Below are 14,476 nucleotides of genomic sequence, written 5' to 3' on the forward strand. Positions count from 1 at the left end.
AGGAAGCCATCTCTTAGGGCCAGACATCACAATGAAACGGAAATTCAAGAAGCCAGCCAGTTCCCTCTAACACAAATCTTTGAACCGAATAATGATTTGGCAAGGCCTCTTTTTTCTGGTGATTTTATGAGTTTACTAAGAGCTTCTGAGTTTACTGCCTTCATTGTCAATCTTGACTGGTTGTTATTATTTTTTAATAATCCATCTTATTCTTATTTAGCTCTTATTTTCAGATTTTTGGGGACAATATCACATCTAGGTATTTAGCTCACTTCAGATGATCAGATTCATCATCTTCTTATCCTCCTCCTCCTCCTCCTCCTCCTCACCCTCCTCCTCCTCATCCTCCTCCTCCTCCTCCTCCTCCTCCTCCTCCTCTTTCTTCTTCTTCTTCTTCTTCTTCTTCTTCTTCTTCTTCTTCTTCTTCTCCTCCTCCTCCTCCTCCTCCTCCTCCTCCTCCTCCTTCTTCTTCTTCTTCTTCTCCTTCTTCTTCTTCTTCTTCTTCTTCTTCTTCTTCTTCTTATTCTTATTCTTCTTCTTCTTCTTCTTCTTTCTTCTTCTTCTCCATGTTGATCATATCCAGAAAAAAGGCAAGGAATTTGAGATTCCCTTCCCCCCAACTTTACTGAGGTTCAACTGTAGGGAAGGAAAGACCTTTTAAAAATATGTGAATCACTTGATTGGCAACATGAGGAAGGTGGCCAGTTTCTTAGATTGGTGCTTTGTCAGATGCTGATCTCTGAGTCTGTCCATTTCCAGCCTGAAATAGGGGAACAGGAAGGAGTTGAGCATGTGATGAGATGAAGAAGCTGGATATCTACTAAAGACTGAAGTCACACCAAGTGACTCAAATTCTCTGAACATTAGTCTGTATCTATCTCCAAGTGGAAGTTTGAAGACATGTGCTAAAGCTAAACATGATTTTACTGGAATCATAAATCATAGATAACTTATGTCATATTAACATACTTCATTTATGAGTCATAGATGAGGCACTCAATAATTGAGTTGAATTGACTTAAGAGGTTCTCTATTACATTTCATTTAGGAAATACTGATATGGATGATTGCAATTGATTATAGTTATGTCTCCTTTACTAGACTTATAGATGCATGATGCTGCTCATATTTTTTTCTGAATGTTTGGGTAGAAAACTTTCATAAATGGATGTTCTTCATCTACTTGTCAGTTCTTTCAATTACAGCTATGGCTGCTATGGAAAAACTTTAAATATTTTTTAATCATAATTTTTTAAATTAAAAAATTAAAAAATTTTAAATGTTAAGAACACAAGAGATTTATCTTCTTAACACATTCTTAAGTGTATGATATAGTATTGTTATCTATAGGCACAATGTTACACATCAGATTTATGGAACTTACTCATCTTGCATAACTGAAAGTTTATACCTGTTGCCTATCACCCCTTACCCCCAGCCTCTGGTAGCCACATTCTATTCTTTGCTTCTATGAGTTTGACTACTTCAGATACCTCATATAAGTAGAACCATGTTGTTTTTGTCCTTCTGTGAATAGCTTATTTCACAGAATAATGTCCTCGATGCTTACAGAGAAATGTGCTATATATATACAATGACATACTATTCGGCCTTAAAAAGGGAAATTCTTCAATATGGGATAACACCTATGAACCTTGAAAAGAAGTTCATTTATTCATTGAACATATATTACTGAGCACCAACTCTGGGCTAGACATGCATCATGAATTAATACAGATTTCTGCCTTAAAATAGTTTTTCTATCTCGGTGATCTTTTTTTAGTATGTGTTCATTCTTATATATGCATATTTATTTACTTACAAATTGTGTCCCTGGCCCTGACTGGTGTGGCTCAGTGGATTGAGCACCAGCCTGCAAACCAAAAGGTCACCAGTCCAATTCCCAGTCAGGGCACATGCCTGGATTATGGCTTAGGTCCAGGACAGGGGACAGGGCAGGTACAAGAGGCAACCAATTGATATTTCTCTCTCATATCAATGTTTCTCTCCCTCTCTTTCCTTTTCCCTTCCCTTCGCTCTAAAAATAAATAAATAAAATGTAAAAAAACCATATCTGGAGTCCTGGCCAAGTGGCTCACTTGTTTGCATCATCATTCCGTACACCAAGAAGGTAGTGGGTTCAATTCTCAGCCATGGCATGCACAAGAGGCTGCTGATATACGTTTCTCTCTCTCTCTTCCTCTCTCTATCTCATCCCCTTCCTCTCTCTCTAAAATCAATAAACAAATAACATATCCTCTGGGAAGGATTTAAAAATATATATATCTAGAAGTAACATTTTTGGACAGTCAACTTGTCAACCAAAAAGGATTGGCAAATGTAATATAATTATATTTGTATTTTTAATATATATATATATATATATAATTTATATTTAAATTTGCTAGTACTTTGAGTTCTCTTACCATGAGAAAGTTAGTGATTCTCTTACCATGATAAAGATGGTATCATTTAAAGGTATTGTGCTTATAAAATGATTATCCTGTAAACCTCAGAATGTTGAGAGAATGTATCACCATCAACAACCCTCCGCCTGTGAATAACTTTTCTCTTGTCCCTGGGGAGACTCTCAGAACCATGGATCATATATAACCAAGTTAGTCCACATTAGTGTGACCAATTAGTCCTGGTTTGCCTAGGACTTTGCTGAATTTGGCATTAAAAGTCCTTCAGGCTAGGAAATCCTTCAGTCAGGGGCCAACTAGGACATTTGGTCACCTCAGTCCACATATGAAATACAAGTAGATTTTAATTTTTTTTTCTTATAAATTAGTAGCTTCTGTCTGCACCCCATTGGATTGTGTCCTGTGATCTTTAAGACGCATGCATCCCATTTTAAGCTTGTATTAGAGACTCTCGCTTGCCAGAGCTTTACTAAAAGCAAGAGGGAAGCCAGCTCTAGTCTGAGGGACCCTACTATGAAGATGTGTCCTGAGGCAGTACTAGGTCTGGGTCCCATAATTGTGTGATCTTGGTATTTCTCATTTGAGATGAGGTGTGGTGGTAGCATGGGATACACAGTCATTACTTGCCTCCCTAGAACTAAAATCAAGTTCTCACACATGGTTTTCTTTCTCCAACCTGGTCCTAAAGTGACACCTATATTAATATGATAATATCAGCTCATCTGGGAAAATCTTAAGAGAAAGCCAATACAGTTTTTTGTGTATATTTTTTGTTTTACTGAGATATAATTGACATACATCCTTGTTTAAATTTAAGGGGTACAATGTGTTGATTTGATATATTTATATATTACAAAATGATTACTGTCATTGCTAGCTAATGCCTCCATCATATCATATAATTAGCATGTTTGTGTGTGTTGAAAACATTTAAGATCTACTCTTATAGCAACTGTGAAGTAGGTAATACAGCATTATTAACTATAATCACCATGGGATTCCCCAGAACTCATTTGTCTCATCACTGCAAGTTTGTATGATTTGTCTACCCTGCTAACTACCGTTCTGATCTTTGTTTCTATGAGTTTGGCTTTTTTAAGATTTCATACATAAGTGACAGCATACAGTACTCAAACTCTTTTCATAAGGTCAAGGCGCTGTCTTCTCCTGCCCAATTCAATTAGGTAAGAAATTGTAACAGCAGTTCTGAACCTTGACTGCACATTACAATCACTTGGGGAGCTTTAAATATCCCTGTGTCCAGGTTATGCCTTAGACCAGTTAAAACAGAATTGCTGGGAGTGGGAACCAGGCATCAGGAGTCTTTAAAGCTCTCCAGGTGACTTCAAAGTACAACCAAAGCTGAGAACCATGGCTCATTCACCCTTTCCCTCCAGTGGTATTGGGATTATTGTTGGGTCTGAACGCAGATGCAACTTGTGTGTGGCACAGAGATTTGATGCTATTTTATTTAATTGTAGTTGTTTTCCTATCAAACCAGGCAGGGTTATAGTATTGCATAATCTCATCATTAGAAAATGAAAGCCCAATGACCTTAGCAGTGAGTAGAGGCAGCCTATAGAGTGGATACACTCAGTTGAGAGAGAGCAGGTAAAGTTAATTTAAATGCTCATTATCTGACAGCACAAGGATTTTCTTTTAATGTGTGTGGACTCATAAGCAAATACGAGAATGAAACATAGGAAATAGCAGAATGTTGGAGCTTTTTTCCTCTTGTTTCACCTGAGTACTTTCAAACTTTAATAATGAATCGATGTAGTCAAATATGGAGCAGGATGGGCCAGCTGAAAAGAGAATGGAGACAGAAGCTATGGTAGAATCCTTTGTTTAAGTCTTTGCTGTGGTCAACTCAGGGGCCACCCTGGGCAGAGAGCTTTGTGACATTTGAACCAAATTAAACTGTGAGGAATGAAGAGTGTAGGACTGAGAAATCTGCTTATTTCAATAATAGGGATTAACTAAGCTTGACTGATGTCCTTATTTACTGTCCATATTTCAGTGGAGAAAGAGTTTGATGTCTGGAAGGCCTGAGAGCTGAAGGGCTTGGCTCCCAAGAGCGTAAGCAAAGTTGTCAGCAACTTCTGGTAAATAAGACCGCAGACCCTTGCTTCATTTACCACATGCAATAGCATTTATCTGTTGGATACTGTCAGGGACTTCAAAGAAAAGTCCAGCAAAGCCCTGACCACAAGAAATTAAGAGTTCGTAGGGAACATGGAGGGTTACAATACAGTGAACTAAGTAGAGTGGTAGATATAAACACAGGGGCTTCACCTAGCTCATATTTGTTAATGAAGATGTTACACTACCTCAGCTAATCCTCACCAAAAGCAAATAAGGAATGCACCATTTTAATTTCCATTTATAAGGGGAAGAAATAGTTAATGGCCATGCTTGTGTTCAAATTTTTTTTTTCAGTTACAGTTGACATTCAATATTATATTGGTTTCAGGTGTACAGCATAGAGTTAGACATTTATATAACTTATGGTAAGTCTAGTGCCCACCTGACACCATACACAGTTATTACGACAATACAGACTATGTGTCCTATGCTGTACTTCACATCCCCATGACTGTTTTGTAACTGCCAATGTACTCAACCCCTGCACATTTTTCACCCTCCTATCTGGCAACCATCAGTTTGTTCTCTGTTATCTATGAATTTGTTACTGTTTTTGTTTGTTTGTTTATTTTGCTCTTTAGATTCCTCATATAAGTGAAATTATATGGTATTCATCTTTCTCTGACTTATTTCACTCAGCATAATAATATCCTTTACCCATATTTAAGATTTTATTCTTTTTTATGGCTGAAAAATATTTCATTATACATATGTACCACATCTTCTTTATCCATTTGTCTTTTGATTGGAACATTGAATCAATTCTCATTTAATTATTGAACACCACTCTGGCCACCTGAGAATAATTGAGATTTTTCTTTTAATAAACAAGGCTTTCTGTCTCTGGAGTGACTCACTTTCTGAGCTGGCAGAAGTGTGAGACACTGAGAGCAGTCTTTCATCTTGAAGGTGGAAGATGTTCTGCTGGCATTCTCAATGTCTTTCCCTTATATTTATGACTGACATTGAAGTTATATTTATAGTTTTAAACATGTACAAAGGGTTACATTTTAATTTTAAAATAGCTTCTTGTTCCTTCCTTTATATTGAGTTATCTTCTTTTTTATCCTGTTCAAGAGGAAGAACTTAGATCAAGTACACACGAAATCTTTGCTGACTTTCTTCCTTTAACAGTGTGCATGGAGGGTTAGTTCGGAAAAACTTCATTCTCTAGAAGACTTGAATGATCATGTGACCTTATCATGTTTCAGTGTTGTGACAGCTGTGTAATTAGGGGAGGGACAATATTGTGTCATACAATGAGATGCCTGGTTTGTTTTCTGTTGTAGGAAGTAGAGACTAAAATATATACATTTCTCTAATGGAGTTGTTTAGGGGAATAACTAATATCTCATATGATGTATTTACTTATTTAAAAAAGAGAATAGGAATGAGATGTCCCTGAACTATACTTTTCTATCATTACAGGGCATTTAGGCATCACTGCATCTGAGTTATCAACATTGTCTCAGATGTTTTTAGTATAATTTATGTTCTTATATGTATATTTCTTAAAACTAAAAAAATTTACAAAATTTTTCTCAATATTTGTGCATGATATATGTGTAGCTCAAAACTATTTGTGACCTGCTGTTGGCATGTACAAGACCAGGATATATACCTCATATTTTAAGTGCTCACATACTGTATATATAATATATAAACATCAAAAACAGGTTATTGCAAAAAAATTAAATCGAGTAGTTTTTGATAGGTATGTAGTGGTGCCATTTTATTCATTGTTCTATGATTGTTTTTGTAATTCTTTGTTCCTTTCTTATTCTCTTGCTCTCTTTTCTTGTATGTTGATGACATCCTGAAGTGTTGTGTTTGTATTCTTTTCTCTTTATCTCTTGTATATCTCTTGTAGATTTTTGATTTGTGATTACCGTGTGCCTTCATATATATCACACTATGTTGATAGCAGCCAGGTATTGGGCCACTTAGCAAGGTATAGGGCACACTGAGGCCAGCTACTGCTTGTTTAGGGTTTGTGGGCCTTTGAGAGATTTTAGGAAAGTCTGCAGCTTGCTTCTTGTGTGGATTAGCCTATGAAAGAAGCTAAGCACATGAATTGGGTAGCAAGAGGTTTCAGGGAATCACCTGGGTGGGGAGAGAGCGGAGTTAGCTAGATTAATGAAGACTCAGATTTGAGGCCCACTGGTGCCTGCAGGCTGGGTAGGAACAATGGTGCCTACTAGCGCTTTAGTGCTGGAGAGGGTTGCCCCTACAGCCTCCACCCTGAGGCAGACAATTCAGTTCTTCTCTCTATGTACCTGGCACTTTTTGTGTTGCTGTCCCTTCTCTGGAGCTTAGGCCCAGTGTTTATGAGTAAGTGAGCCTGTGCTGGGGCCGTTTAAGAGGACACTTGAGTTTATGGCAGTCTCACCCAGATTGAGGCCCTGCTCATTTTCATCACCAGCTGTTATGGGGAATCCTCTTCCTAGCATTAGTGCTTCGGACTGGGAAGCCCAATGGAGCTGAGACCCTTGCTCCTTGGTGGGGCTGTCTGCTGCCAAGATATTACTCCCAATTCTTAACCATCACATGAGGGTTTGAGACCAGTTTCTCCAACCCCTCCTACCAGTCTCTACATAGCTTCTTCTTTATATCCTTAGCTATAGAGGTTCTGTTCAGCTAGTCTTTTTAAGTTTTGGGGGGTCACTTTTCAACCATTTAGTTGTGATTTTAATGTGGTCATAGGAGGAAGAGAGCACCAGCTTCACCTACTCAACTCTCTTAATCAGAAGTGGAAGTTCATTCTTTTCATCATTTTGTCACATAACCAATAATGTTATTGGCAACATCTGGATGACAGCTACTTTTATTTTTAAAAGTCTTTACCCCAGTTTACCCCAACTGATCAAGCAAGTATTTATTGTCTACCCTGTGCCAGACATGATGGGTGAAGATAATGTCCCCACCTGGAGTGCCTCAGATTGCAGTAATACAGGGGGTCTGCATATGGCAGAATATGTTCCAAGGGAGCATGGAGGGAGAGGTGGATGTGAAAGGTTCATGCATGTGCTCCAGGACACTCAGTCAACACTGGATCCAGAGTGGATGTGCGGAGTGAAGGGCAACATTTTAGGCCTGCCTCCTGGTTGCTCAGTGAGCATGAGGTCTAGAATCCAGGTAGTTACTGGTGTTTCTTCTCAAAATCATAATATATTCTCTCTTAGCCTCATGATATCCCAGATTTTCATCTCATGGCATTGATTATTTATGTACTAATTTCCAAACCCTGTGGTTTTCTTTTTCTTTTAAAAAATATTTATTATTTGCATTGTGAGTAATTTTTTTAAATATGCTTTATTGATTATGCTGTTACAGTTGTCCTAATTTCTTTTCCCTTTATTCCCCTCCACCCAGTGACATCCCTCCCTCCAGTTGTCCCCCCCTCCCTTAGTCCATGCCCATTGGTTGTACATATAGTTCTCAACATCTTCCTGTCTACTCCACTCCCTCCTACTATGCTTCTTAATTCCTGTACCATCTCCCTCCCTTTCCCACTTCTCCCTCCCCACTGACCTCCCCCCAAAATGTTCCTCATACCTATAATTCTTTTCACACTCTCGTTGCCTACTTAGTTTGCCTTTGTTTCGATTCCCTAGCTTCTGTTGTTGGTTGTTGTGATACAGTTTTCATTTTAGTGTTCATAGTTTTGATCCCCTTTTTTCTAAACCAGTCCCTTTAACATCTCATATAATAGTGGTTTGGATCTGATGAACTCCTTCAGTTTTACTTTGTCCTGGAAGCACTCTCTCTGCCCTTCTCTTCTGAATGACAGCTTCACTGGATAGAGTAATCGTGGTTGTAGGTTTTGGCTTTTCATTACTTTGAATATTTCTTGTCAATCCCTTCTTACCTGCAGAGTTTCTTTTGAGAAATCAGCTGATAGTCTTATTGGGACTCCTTTGTATGTAATTCTCTTCTCTCTTGCTGTTTTTAAGATTTCCTTTTTATTCTTAATTTTTGGCATTTTGATTATAATGTGTCTTGGTGTGGTTCTCCCTGGGTCCAGTTTTATTGAAACTCTCTGTGCTCCCTGGACCTGTAAGTCTATTTCCTTCCCCAAGTTAGAGAAGTTCTGCTTCACTATTTTTTCACATAATTTTTCCATTTCTAGTTCTTCTTCTTCACCTTCTGGCAACTCTATGATTCAGATGTTGGCCCGCTTATAGCTGTTCCATAGGCTTCTGAACCTCTCCTCATTTTCCTCACTTTTCACTTCCTCTTTCTGCACTGGTTGACTGTTTGTTCCCTCCCTATGTTCTGATTTGTTAATTTGATCCCTGGTTTTTGCCCTCACCACTAGTTTCACATGTATTTTTGTTCATTTCAGCAGGACTAGCCTTCATTCCTTCCCTGTCTTGTATAAGATCTGCTTTTAGGTCTGTAAGCATTTTTATAACCCAAACTCTGAACTGTGCCTCAGAAAGATTTCCTATCTGCTGCTTCATTAGATTAGATATTTGCTGTCTGGTCAGCTGAGTCACTGGGATCTCTATCAGTATCTGTGCCATCCTGACTGTTTTGTGTTTACCTTTTCTTCTTGGGCAGGACTGTCACATCTCCTAGACTATAGGGTGCGGAGCCCCGTGCACTCTTCACAACTGGGTGACCCATTTCACCACCCTGTGGCGTTTTCTGTGGGGGTGGGGGTCCAAGATGGGTTCCTGCCGTCCAGTCTCCGCTGAGAGACTGGGAGCCTCCTCCTCCCTTTCACCCCCTCTGGGCCTCACAGTCCTAGGCAATGGAGGTCTGCCTTCCCCGGCTTTGGAATCGCAAGTTGACAGGTTTGGTCTGCAGCTGGGGTGTTCCCCAGGCGTTTCTCGCCTCCCCTTAAATACTGGTGTCTGTGCTTACCGCTGTCCTGCCGCCATTGCTTCTGCTGCCTCGGATAGCACAGCTTGACCTCTCCTCCTTGACTTCACCCCTCCTACCTGTCCGGATGAGCACACTTCTTTATAGCTTTATATGTTGAACTTCCATGTATTTTTGGAACTTCTGGTTATTTCTGGTTTTTCAGTATTTGTATTCCTTCTTAGTTGTGGAGGGAAATGGAGTATATCAGTCTAGGCCTCCATCTTGGCCAGAAGTCCCAATCCCTGTGGTTTTTACTACTAGATGAGGTAATAACGTTTTGGACCTACAGCATACACATAATATAGATAAGGTAGATGAATGGATGTTGATATACACAATTAGATATATTAAATGGATTACACAGATTGTAGCTGGAATTCTCACCATTTTGTACTTTTGTGGTATCTGTGAAGCTTTGCCCTCAGGTACCTACAGCTGATGGGTGGGTTGGCAGAGGCAGTAGCACATGTGCTCAGCCTGTTCTTCAACTGTTCGGGTCCTAAAAGTTGCCACTAAAATTCTGAACCTGCCTTGTCATCTGTGGGCTCAGATTCTTATTTTTCTTTATCAGTCAAAGGGACTATCATTTTGAGGATTAGTAGATTGTTGCTGCAAAGCATTCAATGCAAGCTGATGCCTGGGTGCTTTTCAAAATCAAGGGACATGATGGTGGTAGCTTTATTTCCATCATGTTTCTTTTTTGTATTCCTTCTGATATTTTATTCACCCGCTTGACAAATGCTTTAGTGTGTTAAATTCTGCAACACTATCCTGACACTGTCTACTTGGCCATAGATTAAGGGCTCAGCCCCAGGAGATAACCACTACCCCCCCTTCAGATGCCAATTGCAAGTTCAGGTTGTCACCTGTGCTTCTGACTGACTGGCTGTAGATTGGGGTTTCCAACGACCTCCTCCTTGGGTTTAATTTGTTAGCACAGCTCAAAGAGCTCAGAGGAACATTTTACTTCACAGCCAGATGAAAGAGAAGGACAGGGCAAGGTATGGGGAAAGGCCCTAGAGCTTTCATGCTTTCTCCTAGCTAGTGCGCCCTTGCTTCCCAAGTCTCCGTGTTCACCAACCAGAAAGCTCTCTGAAACCCCCACACATTCCTTTTGCTTTTTTATAGTCACTTCATTATAGCTACATGACTGACTAAATCATGTCCAGTGGTGATAGATTCAACTGCCAGCCCCTCTGACACTCCCCAGAGGTTGGAGGGCAGGGTGAATGAAAGGTGGGACTGGGAGCTCCAGCCCTCTAAATACAAGGTTGCTCCCCTGACAACCAGCCTCCACCTTCTAGTTATATTGGGGCTTTCCAAATGTCACCTCATTAACATAACAAAAGATACCTTTCCACTCTGAGCTTTCATCACTTGGGAAATTCCAAGGCTTTTAAGGAGCTCCTTGCCAGTAATTGGAGGAAGACCAAATATATATTTTTTGTATTATTAATCACAGTATCAGAGTGAGCAGCTATTAGGCCAGCCCTGGTGCTGGGACACTTTCCAAATAAAAAATTTATTGCCTTACTTCTCTGGATCCTGACATATTTAGCACAAATCGGAATATTCAAGGAGTTAAAATAAAATGTATTAAACATTTTGGTCAATTTCAGCCCAAGATTTTGTTCTGGTAAATTACCTATTAAAGTCTCCAAATCTGTATTTTTGTTTAGAAATGCCTTTATGAAGAAGGACCAATGTGATCAATCTGAAGTATTTACAGAGATAATTTGAAATAGGTATTTCTCTCTATTCTGTAGAGGATTCTTTCTTGTTTTTCAAATGACTTAGACTTCCATGTCCATGTTTGTTCCCCCTTTAAACAGAGATCTGCAAGCCATTTCACTAAATAGGATTCCTTCTGCATAAGCCCATAGAGTCTGAGGGGGAAAGAAACGCAAAAATATATATATATATATATATATATATATATATATATATATATATATATTCATATATATATATGAAAAGAAAAGACAAAGCCTAAATACTATGGCCAACCTATGTTCCTAGAGGTGTGCCTTCTTTCTGCCTCGGGAAGTAAATCAGGATTTTTCAGAGTTGCACCATTTGGCTTATTCACCACTGGGGAATACGGACTCTGGTCTATGTTCTTGAAGACAAGGAAGCCTACAGGAGGACTTAGCGATGCTGAAGGGGCTTTTGAGCAGACCTGCCAGCTCACTTCCAAGTCCCAGAGACAAGTTCAGATTGCTGTGCATTTGCTGCTGTGTTCCATGTCCAAGTCTTGATTAGATGTATGTTTGCAATGGTATGTTGTGAGCAAGGGAGCGTTCCTGAAAGGAGTCACTCACACACGTTTGTTTCTTTCCACAGTGCCAGGTTTATTAAGGGAGACCTCCTCAGTTAGCCAATAGAGTCACATGCAGGTTACACACAGACAGGGGGGCTTACACCATAGAAGTGAGTAGAGAGAGCATCCTCCTGGAAGCTGGGTCACTGGTGGCATCCACAGAGAGAGAGGCAGGCATCAGTCTCAGGCAGGCAGCTGCATCGACAGCACGTGTCTGGTGCAGGACTCGGAGCATGACCCATGGTACAGCCAAGCTCGAAGCTCGAGCATGGAATGTCGGAGCTCTGAGTTCTTACAGCCCACAATGGATGGAGGTCCCACTCATATCGGGTCCAGATGGAGTCCTTATCCCAATGTCAGACTTCTGGTTTTAGGCATTTCAGGTCCCTCCCAAAGGCTTTCCCATTACACCCCATTACCTCAGTCTTGACATAGCACTTGAGATAATTGTCATGGCTGACAGCGACTATATTTGATTCCTAAAAGTGTTCAGAAAGTCTGCTCTGCTCTTGCTCTCTACCTTGAGTAACAGGCTCTTCCACATATCAAAATCCTTGGTACCTCATCTAAGGCACTGGAGCATAGTGGAAAGAAGAACAGTTCGGTGCAGACAAAATTAGGTTTGAATGGGAATAATATATGTGAGAATATAATTAAAGTGCCTGCTGTAATATTTTACATATCATGTCTTCCACAATGTTAGTTCCTCTTAAGTAGATAGTTAGGAGCTCTTCTTGCATCTTAAGGTTTTAAAATTTAAAAACAGCTCACAGGTATGCTACAAACATTTTATAAACCAGATTTAAAGACAAATTAGTTTTCTTACAGCTGATATTGAAATAGAATATCCTGTCTAGAATATAATTTACCTTCTTGTTTATAGCAGCCATTTTTCACCAGTTTTAAGTCTGAATAAGAGTAACTTTTATATACTGAAATAATGTAGTTGTCATAAACTTAATCATATCAGTAACCAGGTATTAAAATTAGAGTGTACACACAGACTTATAAAAAATGCTGCATATTCTTCTGGGAAAATTCAGTGCAATGATGTGGGTTTATCAGAAGCCTGTCCATGGTGCAGGTGAACTGTTGGGCTGATATGCAGTAGGGAGAGGAGCAATCCATCTACCAGAGGCTGAATTCCCCAGGGTGATACCCTCAGCTTACCAAGGAGAGTTTTGATATTTTATATCAGTATTACTTTTTTTGTACCCACAGATTTATTATAAAATTTTTTGAATAGGCATAAAAATTAAGGAATTGTATAATTAACACTCATATACTCACCACCTAGAATCTACAATTAACATTTATCTCTAGTCTATTACAAATCTGTCCAATCCAACTATCTACCCTCTATTAGTTTGTCAATGTTTCTTATGTTTAGATATATTTCAAAGTGAGTTGCAGACATCAGTACACTTACTACTAAATATATTAAACTGATATTAGCCTAGGGTTCTTGTTTTGTATTGTGGGGCCCAATTTACATGTAATGAAACATACAAATTCAATGAGTACACTTGTGTAATTTATATCTCTAGTGAGATACAAAATATGACCATCAACTCCAAAATTGCCTCATGCCCCTTATCAATCAATCTCCACCTCTATCTCCTTAGACACAATCATCAATTTCTTTTTGCAACACAGATTATTGTTACCTGTTGTAGAATTAACGTGAATGGAATCACACACTCTGCACTCAGTTGTGTAACTCTTCTTTCACTCAGCATAATGTTTTGTATTTATCCATGTTGTTGCATATGTAAGTAACTTGTTCTTTTTTATTGCTCAGTAGTATTCCTTTGCATGCATATACCAGTTTGTTTATCCATTTTCTTATTGATTGTTTTCAATTTTGGACTATTATAAATATAGTTACTAAGACCATTCTTGTACAAGTTGGTTTGCTTTGCGTGTATGTATGTGTATGTGCATATGTTTTTATTTTTCTTAGGTAAATACCTAAGAATGAAATTACTGGATCATATAGTAGGTATATGTTTAGTTGCATAAGAAAACTGCCAGATCATTTTCCAAAGTGGTTGTGCCATTTTACACTCCTACCAGTAACATATGAAAGTTCCTGTTAGTACACATTCTTGCCAACGTTTGATTTATTTCACTCTGGTTTTAATTTGCATTTTTTTTGATGATTAACAATATTGGACACTTTGTTCTGAATGTATTTATTGCTTGCTTATGGTTCTTTGTGACATGTCTGTTAAAATCTTTTGCTCATTTCCCCCCCTTTTTAGTACATTTTATTGATTATGCTATTACAATTGTCTCCTATATCTTCTACCTCACTGCATTTCCTCATCCCTCTGGCAATGACCATATTGGTTTGTGCATTTTATTTATTTTTTTAATATACTTTATTGATTACGTTGTTACAGTTGTCCTAATTTTTCTCTCTTGCTCCCCTCTTCCAAGTAACCCCCTCCCCTCCAGCAGTCCCGCCCCACTTAGTTCATGTCCATGGGTCATGCATATAAGTTCTTTGGCTTCACCCTTTCCTATATTATTCTTAACTCCCCCCTGTCTATTTTGTATCAACCAATTATGCTTCTTAATCCCTGTACCTTTTCCCCCTTTCTCCCCTTTCACCCTCTCAGCTGATATACCTCTAAATTATCCTCATACCTATGTTTTTGTTCCTCTTCTGGTTGTTTGCTTAGTTTGTTTTTGTTTTTATTTTTTAGATTCA

This window comes from Furipterus horrens, unplaced genomic scaffold, assembly GCF_987537825.1.
Source record: "Furipterus horrens unplaced genomic scaffold, mFurHor1.1.pri manual_scaffold_2, whole genome shotgun sequence".
Classification (NCBI taxonomy): domain Eukaryota; kingdom Metazoa; phylum Chordata; class Mammalia; order Chiroptera; family Furipteridae; genus Furipterus; species Furipterus horrens.